This window comes from Mesocricetus auratus, unplaced genomic scaffold, assembly GCF_017639785.1.
Source record: "Mesocricetus auratus isolate SY011 unplaced genomic scaffold, BCM_Maur_2.0 Super-Scaffold_100020, whole genome shotgun sequence".
NCBI classification, from domain to species: domain Eukaryota; kingdom Metazoa; phylum Chordata; class Mammalia; order Rodentia; family Cricetidae; genus Mesocricetus; species Mesocricetus auratus.
In genome coordinates, this window is record NW_024429201.1 from 36,673,668 (window position 1) to 36,687,992 (window position 14,325).

General features: G+C 45.5%; 1 long non-coding RNA gene across 3 annotated transcripts; it reads right to left on the reverse strand.

The window, feature by feature from the left end:
• Positions 1-7,621: 7,621 nt before the first annotated feature.
• LOC110339485 lies at positions 7,622-14,255 on the reverse strand. Of its 3 annotated transcripts, none has more exons than XR_005869868.1 (3): positions 12,414-14,255; positions 11,683-11,755; positions 7,622-8,942 (listed from the first exon to the last, which is right to left on the reverse strand). It is a non-coding gene; the product is annotated as an uncharacterized LOC110339485 (long non-coding RNA). The 3 variants fall into 3 exon arrangements; XR_002381556.2 differs by having other exon boundaries at positions 11,586-11,755; XR_002381554.2 differs by having other exon boundaries at positions 11,181-11,755.
• Positions 14,256-14,325: the final 70 nt, after the last annotated feature.

Consider the following 14,325-nt stretch of genomic DNA (forward strand, 5'->3'; position numbering starts at 1 on the left):
CAGATAGATTTTGTATTCAATTTCTGCATTCCGAGACTTGTACTTGCTTCCCCAAGTCTACTACCCTGGTATGAAGCACACTTGCTCTTTGCCCTGGTCCTAATTAAGAGGCTCCTAAAACCCATGGGACTCTAAGCATTGGTGTCTCCTCCCTTTCACAGTATGTGCTGTATCCTGCTCTTAGTCCCAGTGTTCCTTTTAAACACTGTAGGATGTTCAGGTGCAGACACAAACCCACATGGCCCAGAGTCAGGAAATCAAGGTCATCTCAGTTACAGGAGGAATTGCAAGTCAGCCTGGCTGAACGAGACTTACTCCTAAACCCTGTCCCCCAAAACCAACCAACCAACCAACCAACCAACCAACCAACCAACCAACCACAGTGCCTTTTGGACAATACTTGGATTCATGGTAATGAGGTAGCGTAGACAGGGCTATAGGGACCCCAGGGTTGGTGCCAGACACAAGAAAGATCTATGGATCACAAGACTGGAGGGTTAGAGTTGTAGCCCCCACCCTTCAGCTGCCATGAACCGGGGTGAGCTGTGGCAGGTAGAAAGCCCTATAAAAATGGTGCAGAGGTTAAGAGCACTGGCTGCTCTTCCAGAGGACCCGAATTTTATTCTTAGCACCCACATAGCAGCTCTCAGCCATCTACAGCTTCAGTTCCAGAAGATTCAACGCCCTCTTCTGGCCTCGGACGGTAGCAGGCACACATATACACATGCATACACATAAAAACTTTTAAAGTGGGAGGAGGGACCATCAGGCAAGTTTTGGGACCCTTCTGGGCCAGGGAACTAGGATGCCCTGGGTGGTTGTCCCTAAAATGGAAGTGGAGACTGTGTCCTCCCCCACCAGCCTCACTTTGCCTCTCCATCTAGCTATTTGTCTATAATCTTTATAGTAAGGCATGGAATTGAAATGGTTGGCTCCCTGAGATATGTAAACAATACTAACAAATTATTGAATGTAAGCATCAGGTTGCGAGAACCTTGATTTGTTACATCCTCAAATTTAAGACCTTCGCCTGAGGGATTGGAACTAGTTCCAGGGTAGACCTGCATCACAGAGGGGTCACTCAGTTGGTGAGTGCTAGGGAATCGCTCCATGAGTTAGAGAAGCCCACATCTGACCACTCATGCATTCCATGACTCTGAGAATGGGGAAATGAAGTTTTATTTCCCTCTTTGACATCTGTCAAAGGACTGATTAACAGTTAATGATCTAATTGATTTGATTGTCCACCTTGTGACTGCCTAACACTTGAGTCCATAAAGTAGAGGAGGGTGTTGAGCTTAGCTCAGCACAGCAGATAGATTGTAGGAACAGAGAGGAACTAAGAAAACCAAAATCCAAAGAAGAAAGAGAAGGTTGGGCAAGGTGGTACATGTTACATGTCCCAGCACCCAGGACACATACCCCTTGCGTGGCAAGACCCTGTTCTCCCGCCCCCTCCCCCCCCCCAAAAGAAAGAAAGAAAGGTAAACATCAAGTGGGTCATTTTAACTTACTTTCCCTAATTGTTTAACAAAAAGCTACTTCAAATCACTTCATTTGTATAAGAATTAGCTTAATTATCGAGGCAACTGGAAATTACCTAGTTAAGAAATTCCTGTTTTCTTTCTACACCTGATTTCTCAGAAGATCAGATAAGTGGATTCTTTGCAGTTTGGTGACACTGAACTTCAGTGTGAGTGACTCCATCTGATTTCAGCCTGTGCTGTTGGGACACAGTACAAGAGCTTAACCCCAAGCCCAACCCTCCTGTGATTTCTAAAAACACTGAGACACTACACAGAACATCAAATGCCAGCCTTGTAAGAGGACAGACAGATCATGTTGGAAGGTAGGTTGGAGGTATTTGCTTCCATCTGATGTAGGGTGTGGGAAATCCTGCTGCAGTATTTGGGTCTTCAGGGAAAAAAAATTTAAAAAACGAACAAAGGGTCTTTGTGAGGTCTTTGCAAGTCTTACAAAAGAAAAAGGAAGGAAGGAAGGAAGGAAGGAAGGAAGGAAGGAAGGAAGGGAGAGAGACAGAGAAGAAAAGAAAGAAGAAAGAGAAAGAGAGAGGGGAGGGAGGGAGGAAGGGAGGGAGGGAGGGAGGGAGGGAGGGAGGGAGGGAGGGAGGGAGGGAGGGAGGGAGGGAGGGAGGAACGATACATCCCAGTACTCTGAGAAAGGTCTGTATTCCCTAGCTTCACTCAGACTCTTACCCAGGGTGTCCTTCCCAAGTTGACCCAACAGACTCAGCAGCATGAAAATCACATCTTAATCCGACCTCTGCCCAGCTGGCCAGAAATCTGGCATATTAATGAAGGGAAGGCTTTGGGACAAGCCCAGTTCTGTGGTTGGGACTCTGCCCTGGCACCTTTCCTGCTGACATGTGCCACTCCTGGAGTGCTGGGTCACTCCACCCTCTAACTAACTCCTGGCTGAACTGGGGGCATCCTGGCCTCTGCAAAGGAGAGGCTTCAGTCCTTGTTTTCACACTTGAACTTTTGGTTCAGAGTGAAAGCCAAAAAATGCAACCTATCTGGAGCAACAGCCAGGATGTTGATGCTGCCAGGCAGTTTCTGGCTCGCTAGACCTCTGCCTCCTACTTCTGGATCCAGAGGATACATGAAAGACCAAACTCCTACAGTGTAGACCTTGCTAATATGTCATTCATCCCAATAGATTGCTTCCTTTGCCTAAATTTTTGCTTGGTCATGACTTTTATACTGTGCAAAATGCATTATCATTTAGACTAGTCGGCTATAGGTGAAATAGCAGAAATACATGTAAGATTCTTTTAAAAATAGTGGCCTCAGAAACTAGAGGAGATTTAGAGAAGGCAGAGTTTTATTTTTAGTTCCGGATTTACTCTAACAAGCTTAAATCTTCACGGAAGTTCTATTGACATGAAATTCATTGTATCATTACCACAATTCTAGTATCATCATGTTCTTTCTCTGCATAGAACTGCCAAGTGCATTGACTTTAAAATGATGTGAATGATTCTTGATCCATACAGAATGGGCTGTGACTTAAAGTAAATAAACATGTTTATGGTTCCCATTAACACGATGTAGTACAGGGAAACACATAGTAAATCTAAGAACATTGACAAAATACATAGTGAAAGACTGCACAGTGTGTAGATTATCTCAAAGGCTTGCTTCAGGAACTGACAATAAAATCCTAAATTTGCATTTTATTTTCATATAATCTATTATTGTCACTTTACATTTAAAAACACGCTGATGAGTCTTGGTTACTAGAGCTCTTGCCTAGCATGCATAAAGACCTGTTATTGGCCATTAATCCTAACAGATGGAAGGCAAAAGTTGGAGGATCAGAAGTTCAAAACCACCTCAGCTACATAATGGGGTATAGGATAACCTGGATTGCATGAGACTTGTGTCAAGTAAAGTAACTTGAGGACTGCAGTTGGGTCCTCTGAATCCATGTGTAGGAGTAGGAGTGGAAGCCTATCGATTGTGATTCCAATGTTTAGGAAGTAGTCATGGGATACCCAGAGCAAGCCGGTTAGTTAGACTAGCTCTGGGCTCAAGTGGGAGACTCTCTCCGAGTATAAGGTGAATCATTGACACACACACACACACACACACACACACACCCTACATGTACATGTGAGGAACAAAAGGAAACAGAGTCAGTGAGATAGTTCAGTGCTGCCTGAGCAGCACTCAATTTGTTCACTCAAACCCACAGCGGAAATATTGCCAAGTGCCAAAAGTTGTCCTCTCATGTTCATGAGTTTGCCCACACTTACGTACCATACATACACACAAGAGATAGAAAAAAATAAAAATAGCCTCGCATTTTAAATCATGAGGATGGACATTCCTGTAATGCACAGGCCCTGGATACAGTCTCCGACTGTCACAAACTCCCAAACAACTGCTTTCACTGACAGGATGGCACTTGCCTGTCTGTAGTCCCACCACACAGGCAGCGGAAGGATGAAGAGTTCAAACCCTTGTCCCCAAAAGTAGCAATAAAGTGAGATTAAGAACCCAGGAGCCAAAGAAAAATTAATGCTCCATGGTGGTTTGAAAGAAAAGGACCCCCACAGGGAGGGGCACTATTGGGAGGTGTGGCCTTGTTGGGGGAAGTATGTCACTGTGGGGGTGGGCTGTGAGGTCTCTTATGCTCAAGCTATGCCTAGTGACACAGTTCACCTCCTGTTGCCTGAGGATGGAGATGTAGAGCTCTCAGCTCCTTTTCCAGCATCATGTCTGCCTGCACACTCCTTATCTTGCTCTGATGATAATGGACTAAGCCTCTGAAACCTCAAGCCAGTTAAATGTTTTCCCTTGTAAGCATTGCTGCGGTCATGGTGTCTCTTCATAGCAATAGAAAACCCTGACTAAGACACCTTCTAAAGGTTATTAAATAAGTACAACAAAGACAAATTCTTTCTGCTCTTTCTTTAGCAGGGGCTCACTCTGTAGCCTAGGCTGGCCTCAAATTCAGACACCTCCTGCCTCTGCCTCCCAAGTGACAGGATTGTAGATGTTTATCACCAAACAAGGCAGCCAAAGAGACAAATTTCAGTCATCTAACACCAAGCCAAGTGTGCAGTTTGTTGAAATGACTTGCCTCTAAAGTTGGTGTTTCTAGATAGCTGTGTTCTATTCATATTTTTTTGTGGGGACACCAGACCTTGAGCAGAAACCCACTTCCCCTTCGGCCTGGGAGCAGGCATCTGTGTAATGTTTACTGAAAACAATTTAGTGCTTTAAAGCTCTTCATAGGGCTGAGATAAGGGCTTGTTCACTGAAATACCATGTCTTTTACACCTCCTATGGCTAGATGCCTCTTCCTGTTTTTCTGTGGTGTCTCCCCGATTTTGGGGCCGGAGATTAGACCACCAGCCAGGAGGAAAGAATGGTATGTAGATGAATGGCAGAAGTCCTTAAAAAGGGAAGCTCCTTTTTTAGAGAGAGACTTCTCCTGAGACTTTTTTTGAGAGCTCTCCTAAGCGGACTGGGGTCTCCTCCTAAGCTGACTTGGGAAACATAAAGTTTTTTTAAAGCAACCGACCGGTCTCTGTGTCATCTATCCCGACCACCTCGCTACATTTTTGGATGTAGGCCGCACAGCAGGTGTGACAATTGGAGGTCCCACCGAGATCATGAAAGCGAGGTAAGTGAGCCGGTTCATCTCTTTTTCTGGCCAGGGACAGATTGGGGAAAAAAAGAAAAGAAACCATGGGGAATAGTTCTGGGAAGCTCAAATTACAGTATCAAGTTAAAAAGTTACTTAAAGGACATGGGACTACAGTAAAGTCTAAAACCTTGGAAGGCTTTTTAAAATGGATTGAACGTGCGAGTCCATGGTTCATTACTGGGGGAGACTTAAATGTCCCAGATTGGAAGGATGTTCACTATGATCTTTAGAGTCGGGTGTTGGTGGCATATGCCTTTAATCCCAACACTCGAGAGACAAAGGTAGGTAGGATGGAGGCCATCCTTGTATATAGAGCGAGTTCCAGGACAGCCTCCAAAAGGATAGAGAGAAACTCAGTTTAAAAAAAAAGGAGGGTAAAATAAGAAATAAAATAAAAAATCTCCAGTCTTTCACCTGATCCACTGAGGTCAGGAAAGTAAAGGAAAACTCAGAGATCTAAAAGGATAGCCAACAAGTAAGGCTATAAGTATGTATTAAAAAGGGGTTCAAGGTCCCCCAAAGACGGGCCAGGGAGGGTGACCCTACTTAACATAAGACAAGAGTGCCTCATTTAAAAATAAAAAGAGGTAAATTGTGGGGACACCAGACCTTGAGCAGAAACCCACTTCCCCTTTGGCCTGGGAGCAGGCATCTGTGTAATGTTTACTGAAAACAATTCAGTGCTTTAAAGCTCTTCATAGGGCTGAGATAAGGGCTTGCTCACTGAAATACCATGCCTTTCACACCTCCTACGGCTAGATGCCTCTTCCTGTTTACCTGTGGTGTCTCCCCGATTCTGGGGCCGGAGATTAGACCACCAGCCAGGAGGAAAGAATGGTATGTAGATGAATGGCAGAAGTCCTTAAAAAAGGGAAGCTCCTTTTTCAGAGAGAGACTTCTCCTGAGACTTCTCCTGAGAGCTCTCCTAAGCGGACTGGGGTCTCCTCCTAAGCTGACTTGGGAAACATAAAGTTTTCTTAAAGCAACCGACCGGTCTCTGTGTCATCTATCCCGACCACCTCGCTACATTCTTGGATGCAGGCCGCACAGCAGGTGCGACATTTTGTTTTTTGTTTTTTGTTTTTTGTTTTTTTTCGAGACAGGGTTTCTCTGTGGCTTTGGAGGCTGTCCTGGAACTCGCTTGGTAGTCCAGGCTGGTCTCGAACTCATAGAGATCCGCCTGCCTCTGCCTCCCGAGTGCTGGGATTAAAGGCGTGCGCCACCAACGCCCGGCTTATTCTTCATATTTTTTAAGCATTAAAAATTTAAAAACACAAACAAACAGGGAGCTGGATAGGTGGCTCTTGGTAAGATCATGCATTAGTCTTCCACAGAACTAAAGTTTCATTCCCAGCAACTATACAGACAGTTTACAACCACCTACAACTCCCACTGCAAAAAATCTGACCCCTCTAGTCTCTGAGAAAACGTGCGGTGTATGGCATATTCTCCACTACACACACAAACACACACACACACACCACACACCACACACACATATCACACATATACCACACACACACACATACACCACACACACACACACACACACACACACACACACATACGCAGGTACATATATATGATTAAAAATAAAATCTTAAAAAACTCATTTTGCGTCTGTCTACTTGGCATGCACATATCAAAAGGTCCTAGGACAATTGGCAGGGACGGTTCTCTCCTTGCACCAGGTAGGAACTGGTAAGTAACTATTGTCAGGTTTGAAGGAGAGTCCCTTCTCCTGCTGAGTCATGCTGCTGACCCTATTCTCAGTGCTGTTTCAAATCTTTGTCTTCTTTTAACTTGCTTAGTGTAGACGAAACGTCAGCCCTACTCCATCTGACCACATACATGACGAACACTTTCGAGTGAGGACGTCTGAGCTTCCCTTCCCTTGTTTCCAATTTGGCTGGGGAGAAAACAAAGTCTTCTTATTAGATTAGACACCCTTTGTGCTTAAGTGCTTGTAGGAATCCAGCTAGTAAACCGTCAGAGAAAAATTAGCATTTCTCAAGACCGAATCTTAGTTCCAGCCAACTTCCCATCAAGGGAAATGAACAGGAATGTAAGCTCACATTTAAACTCTGTCTCTCTGTTCCCAGGATTTCAAGCTTTACTTCATGTGCTTGTTGACACATGAGTCTTCCCTTTTGGATGTCCAAGCAGACTGAAAAACAAATTGCAAAACCTCACCAACACTAAGAAATATTGCATCACTCCACCCTGCCTCAACACTTCCCTCCCACCGTTGGCCCAGGAGATTTCCTCACATCTGAGTGCTTCAGCAGTGGGAACTGGCATTAGCATTGGAGTCCTCTTAGTAGGACTGCCTCCCAAGGATCCTCTTCGGGCTGGAGACACGGACTCTCGGTACATTGTCTCACTCCACCCTAAATAGCACGGAGAGGCAGAACTGACAACTTCTGCTGTCCTTAAAACCATGTTAAGATACCATGTCTTTTATTTTACATGTCTTCCTTCTATGTCAGCAAGCAGTGAAAAAAAGCACTGTTAAGAAAAGATTTCTGCAAAAGGCTAGGTGTCGGCGGTGCACGCCTTTAATCCCAGCACTGAGAGACAGAGGCAGGGGGATCTCTGCGTTTGAGGCCAGTCTGGTGGACAGATTCAGGACAGGCTACACAGAGAAACCCTGTCTCGGGGGAAAAAAACAGTCACAACGCTGTCACCTCCTGCAGCTTTTATAAGAAGAGTGAGTTTAAGGCCATTCTCATTGGTGGAAGCTTCACTATGCAGAAGGGGAGGCCAAAGAGTACCAAAAGAACTTCAGGACAGATTATTTGTGTGGTAGGAATGGATGTGGCCACAAAGATAAAGCTAGTTCACATCAGCCTTTGATATTTCATCACCCTAACCAATCATAATCAACATCCTTTAAGCTAGCTGTTATTACAAACATTTCTAGCTGTAATTATTGTTTTCTATTTCTAGTATGTTGATGTTTGGTACAGTGAAGATAATCAATCAATAACTTTATGGAATGAATGACAATAAAGAGAAAAATTACCACTTAAGGAAAAACAATTTGGTTTTTGTTTTGTTGTGTGTGTAAAAATATCCCTTTTAAAATTAGCTATGTTTAATATCTTTTATTTTGGACCATGCTTTCCCAAAACATTGCTTTTATTCTGTCTCTTCTGGTTAGAGCTAGTAGGGTGAGCGCCTCAGTTTCAGACAGATTTTTAATTGTTTTGTCTTGTGAGACAAGATCTCATGTAGCCCAGGCTTTGAACTCATTGTGACACTGAGGATGACCTTGAACTCCTGATCATCTGGACACCTCTCAGATTCTGTGAGTACAGAACCTATCAGCAGATGTCCATCTGTGATGCCCGAATCAGTGGACACTCAGAACTTCTGCATGAGTACTAAGGTACTTGCATGTCCTGTAGGCACATCCTCCCTTCTGCTCCCGGTTAATTGTCAGAGCCGAGACATGAAACAGTTACTACTGAATATTGTTTGGAGCATAATAATGAGGGTAAATTTCTGCACATATTCAGTACAGATACATTTCGTGATGTCTTGGTTTGGTTGAGTTTGAAAGCAGAGTCTGTGGTGCAGAGGGAGGACCATTTGTGCCTTTCAGCCAGTGTACTCTTCCCAGAACGCTTGTTGACAGCAAGAGCGTGAAAGCTCTTTGTTGCTGAAGGGTGAGAAGACTGGCAGCCATTGTTTCTCATGGGTGACTGCGATGTGTGGTACTGAAGCAGGCCTTTATCTCCAGCTCGCTCCTCTTTATCCATCTGGAAAGAGGAAAAACAATACTCACTGGTCTGGTATGGAAGCGACTGCCAAGAACCTTGTGATCTGCACAGAGAAGGTGACACCAGTTGCTACATCTTACAGATGTTTCCCTGTGACTAATAGGTGCTCAGTTCTTTTGGAGATGCTAATCAAGAAAAACAAAAGCAAAAATAGATTTATAGGTTTTAGTAATATGTACACATTTCTTCAATGTGTTAGCAAACCTCTTTTAGCCTGAAGTTTCAGACCTCAGGTTTCTTTAATCCATTGTCTCTTGACCAGGGTGTGTCACACTCCTCTGTGGAATCTACAGTTTCCCTGGCTTCTCCTTATTTTCCGTGGTACCAAACAAGCCATTGTGTCCAAGTTTTTCTTTTTCTTTTTTTTTTAATAAAAAAACAAGGTAAGTAGAAGGGAATAAGAGGAAGGGGAAGTAGAGGAGAAGGAGGGAGGGATTGAGAGTTGGAGGGGAGGGAGAAGGAAGGGGTGTTGAGGACCAGCCAGTAAGCACAGCATCAGAAACGAAGTCTTCATGTAGTATCATCTTCTGAAATGGTATTAGGTCTTCAAGTTATTAAAGACATGCCTCAATGTAACTTTCTCTGCATGGCATTGTGATAGGCACTTCCAAGGTTTCCTGGGACATTTTATAGTCTATAACCATTCCCCATTCCATTTCCTATCTAATCTATAAGGCACCCTCAGATTAGTCTTGTTGGAAATAAATTCAAGCCCTTGGACATTTTCAAAGAACCATCAGTGTTGGTCTGCATCATGTTAGAGCATGGATCCTTTGGTATGGTTCTGGATTAAAAAACAAACAAAACTTTGTTTTCCTTTCTGCCATTTTCCTGGATGTGAACTCCTAGAGGTGGGAGTCAATACAGGAAAGGAAGTCAGCAGACTTGTTTCTTCAAAAGTACCAACAAATAAGTGTCTCTGTCATCAGTGTGCTTTGACCGGTGGCTGCTGACCTCTGGCTTTTCTTGTATCTATTATTCTTCACCGCCTGAGGTGATTTGAGAGGGCTGGGTAGAAGCAAGCACTCGCGTTCTGCTTTATTTTGTTGGGCAGGGTCTCCAGCCATAGTCCAGGCTATCCCGGAACTCAGCACATAGGTGAAATGGCCTTGAACTGCCCAGGAATCCCATGTCTCAGCTGCATAAGCACTAGGCTTGCAGGCCCAAGGCACCGCGCCCTACAGAAGTCTGCTTTTCTAACAAGTAGAAACTTGGGCAGTGGAACTTGGAGAAAAACCCTTCATGATTTCCACTTTAAAGCCTGCTCCTTCACACAGAGAGGGAGAACAGGGAAATAATTATGTTGATTGAGGGAACCATTATGGGATTAGTGAGAGACTTGGAACTAGGGAAATTCCCAGGAATCCGCAAGGATGATCCCAGGTAAGCCTTAAAGCAATAGTGGAGAAGGTACTGCCCTTCCCCTGGAATCAGATTGATGGCTCCCTGATTGTCATCATAGAACCTCCATCCAGTAACTGATGGAAGCAGATGCAGAGGTCCACAGCTAAGCACTGGGCAGAGCTCCTGGAGTCCAGCTGAAGAGAGGGAAGAGTGATAAAATGAGCAAAGGGATCAAGACCCCGATGGGGAAACCCACAGAAACAGCCGATCCGAGCTAATGGGAGCCCACGGATTCTTGACTGACAGCTGGGGAACCTGAATAGGACCAAACTAGGCCCCCTGAATGCAGGTGACGGTGAGTGGCTTGGACAGTTTGTGTGGCCACTGACAGTGAGACCAGGATGGATCCCTAGTGCGTGAGCTGGGTTTTGGGAACCCATTTCCTCTAGAGAGATACCTTGCTCAGCCTAGCACAGGGAGGGAGGGAGGGCCTTGTCCTGCCTCAGCAAGGTGATGAAGAAAAGACTCCGTTGACTCCCTATGGGAGGCCTTGCTCTTGATGAGGCGTGCAGGGGCTGGGTAGGGGAAGGTGGGGCAAGTAGGAGGAGGGAAGAGAGGGGTAACTGGGATTAGTATATAAGAAAATAATAAAATAATAAAATAATAAAAAGAAATCTGCTCCTTCAGCAGGAGGGGACAGAAAAAGTTGATAAAATGACATTTCTTTCTGTCAGTTGATGTTGTGGGCTCTCTGAGTAGAGTGTCTCCTTACGGCCTCGTCAACTCTCCCAAACACACAGGAGATCACGAACCTTGAGATGGGAGGGTGGCTAGGTTCACCTGTGGTCTTGCGCAAACCATTCACTCTCCTACCTCTTCCTACAGCTCAGTTGCAACTTCTGTATTCCTACAGGTACGCTGCAGTGGGCCTTCCCAAATTTCAGCCTGCGCGTTGAGCCTGTGTAGCTGGCAGTGTGGTTCCAGTATTGTCCAGCCTCTGGAGTAAACTCTAATTCATCTGAGTTACGGGTGACAATGCTAATCCTCAAGACTCAGGGAGACAAGCCCCGCCACCCCGTAACTACTGCTGTGGACATAAGCAACTGACCAAAGTCAGGCTAGCAAAAAGGAGTTCTTTCCACTGTGTGTAGAGGGATTGCTACAGCATTGCCTACACTGAAGCGGAAACAGTGACCTGCTGGCAGCCACACTACAGACAGGATTCGCATTAGGAAGTACCCAACACTGAGTTTCAAGACAGCAAAGAGTGCTGGGAACCTTGGGTCTCTGTGGTGTCACTGATCTGCCGTTTCTCCAGACTTCTGGTAACATGTGCCAATAAATGGCCTACTGCAGCCAAAATGGCAGCTCACACCTTTAATCCAAGGACTTGGGAAGTTGATGCCCGAGGATTTCCAGGAGTTTCAGGCCAGATGCATCGCAAAGCCCTGTTTCAAAAAGACAAACAAACATAACTAAACCAACTAAAGGGCTGCAGACAGTAAAGTAAGTGTGGTACATGAGCGAGGACCTCAGGCTGAGGTACAGCACCCACATGAAAGGTTGCACATTTGCCCAGAGCTGGGAGGCGGAGACGGGGCATCCCTAGGGCTTGCCTAGCCTGACAATGGAGCCCCAGGTCCTACCCAGAAATCCTGTCTGAGAAAACAAGAGAGATGTCTCCAGAGGACCCATGCCTGGGGTTGACCTCTGACCTTCACAAGTATGCACACAAGCATGCACATCCATGAGTACACACACACACACACACACAGAGAGAAAGAGACACACACACACACACACACTCATACAGGGCTTTGCACCTAATTCACCAAATGTCAACTAATATCAGAAAAGTTACTAGGCCCACATACCAAACATTCAGTGATGAGTGATTAGATCAGCCTATTCAGACATTCTCTCTTCTTTACCAAGAGCACAAAAGACCTTAAATGCCATTAGTGTCTGACTGAATGGGCCTTTGAAAGTGCCCTTCTCCCGGGCAGATGAGAGAAACCACACAAAGTGAGTAACACTGTTAATGAGGGGGACTTGGCTGCCACTGTCTTGGGATCTAGGGAATTATGGAAAACAGAGTGGGCTAACCTTTAGGAAGCAAAGTAGCAAACATCCAGCAGGTGTGAGTCAATAGCTGAAGAAACCTCCCAAAGCGTCACTGCACGGCTGGGCTTCACCCAACCTTGGTGGTCAAGGTACTAGATATGGATGTCTGTTCTTTTTGCTATCCAGCAAAACACCCTTTCCTCCAGGGCACTGCTGTCCTCAGCATCCTCCAGGCACTGCTACCCACTGCATCCTCCAGGGCACTGCTACCCACTGCATCCTCCAGGCACTGCTACCCACTGCATCCTTCAGGCACTGCTGTCCTCTGCATCCTCCAGGGCACTGCTGTCCTCTGCATCCTCCAGGGCACTGCTACCCACTGTATCCTGCAGGCACCGCTGTCCTCTGCATCCTCCAGGGCACTGTTACCCACTGCATCCTCCAGGCAATGCTGTCCTCTGCATCCTCCAGGGCACTGCTACCCACTGCATCCTCCAGGCACTGCTGTCCTCAGCATCCTCCAGGCACTGCTGTCCTCAGCATCCTCCAGGCACTGCTGTCCTCTGCATCCTCCAGGGCATTGCTGTCCTCAGCATCCTCCAGGCACTGCTGTCCTCAGCATCCTCCAGGCACTGCTGTCCTCTGCATCCTCCAGGGCATTGCTGTCCTCAGCATCCTCCAGGCACTGCTACCCACTGCATCCTCCAGGCACTGCTGTCCTCAGCATCCTCCAGGCACTGCTGTCCTCAGCATCCTCCAGGCACTGCTGTCCTCTGCATCCTCCAGGCACTGCTGTCCTCAGCATCCTCCAGGGCACTGCTAACCTCAGCATCCTTCCGGGCACTGCTACCTACTGCATCCTCCAGGCAATGCTACCCACTGCATCCTCCAGGCACTGCTACCCACTGCACTAAACTTGTGATTCTCTTCAGATTGCCAAAAATATTTACTTCCTTTTTTATTCTCTAGGTCAATACAAAATCATTGTTTCTTTAATAAATACAGTCATTGCTTTTCCCCAAACATTACAATTTTCAAAGTGCTAATGAAAGAAAAGTAGAGAGTAGGGCTTAGTAGCTCATGCCTGTAACCCTAACATTAGGAAGATGACACAGGAGGATTGCTGTGAGTCTAAGGCCATTAGCCAGGCAGAAAGCATAGGCTGGACTACCAGACAAGGAGAAGGTTGGGGAGAGGAAGGCAGAGAAAGACGCCATTCTGTCAAAGGAGTAACAGCCAGATTACAGGTAAGCCATAGCATCATGGTAATACATGGATTAATAGAAATGGGTTAATAATTAAAACAGAGCTAGCCAATACGAAGCCCAAGATATCGGCCAAACATTATATACTTGATATAAGTCTTTGTGTGTTTATTTGGGGCAAAGCGGCTGTGGGACCAGGCTGGACAGAAACCTCCATCCTCAGTTGTCTTCAATGACTAGTTTCAAGACAGTGTTTTTGATAGGGTCTAGGGATACATGGGCCATCACTTCAGAGAAGAATGCATGAAAATCATCTAGGGATGTAACGAATTGTTCCATCTGAAAGTTTAAAACTCAGCAATTTTGAGGGTAAATGTTAGAAGGAACATATGGGTGTGCACATATGTATCTGAGTGTGTGCCTGTGTGTGTATATCTCTGTATGTGTCTATGGGTATCTGTGTGTGTGTGTGTGTCCCTATATATCTGTGTGTCTCTGTCTATCTGTGTATGTATCTATGGCTGTTTGTATCTCTATATGTGTATCTATGGATCTTTGTTAGTGTGTCTGTAGATATCCGTGTCTCTATGAGTGTCTGTGTGTATCTCTTTGTGTATCTGTATGTGTATGTTTCTCTGTGTATTTCTCTCTGTGTATGTCATCTCTGTGTTTCTGTGTGTGTTTCTCTCTGTGTGTGTATCTCTGTGTCTCTTTGTGTATCTGTATGCATCTGTATGTTTCTCTGTGTG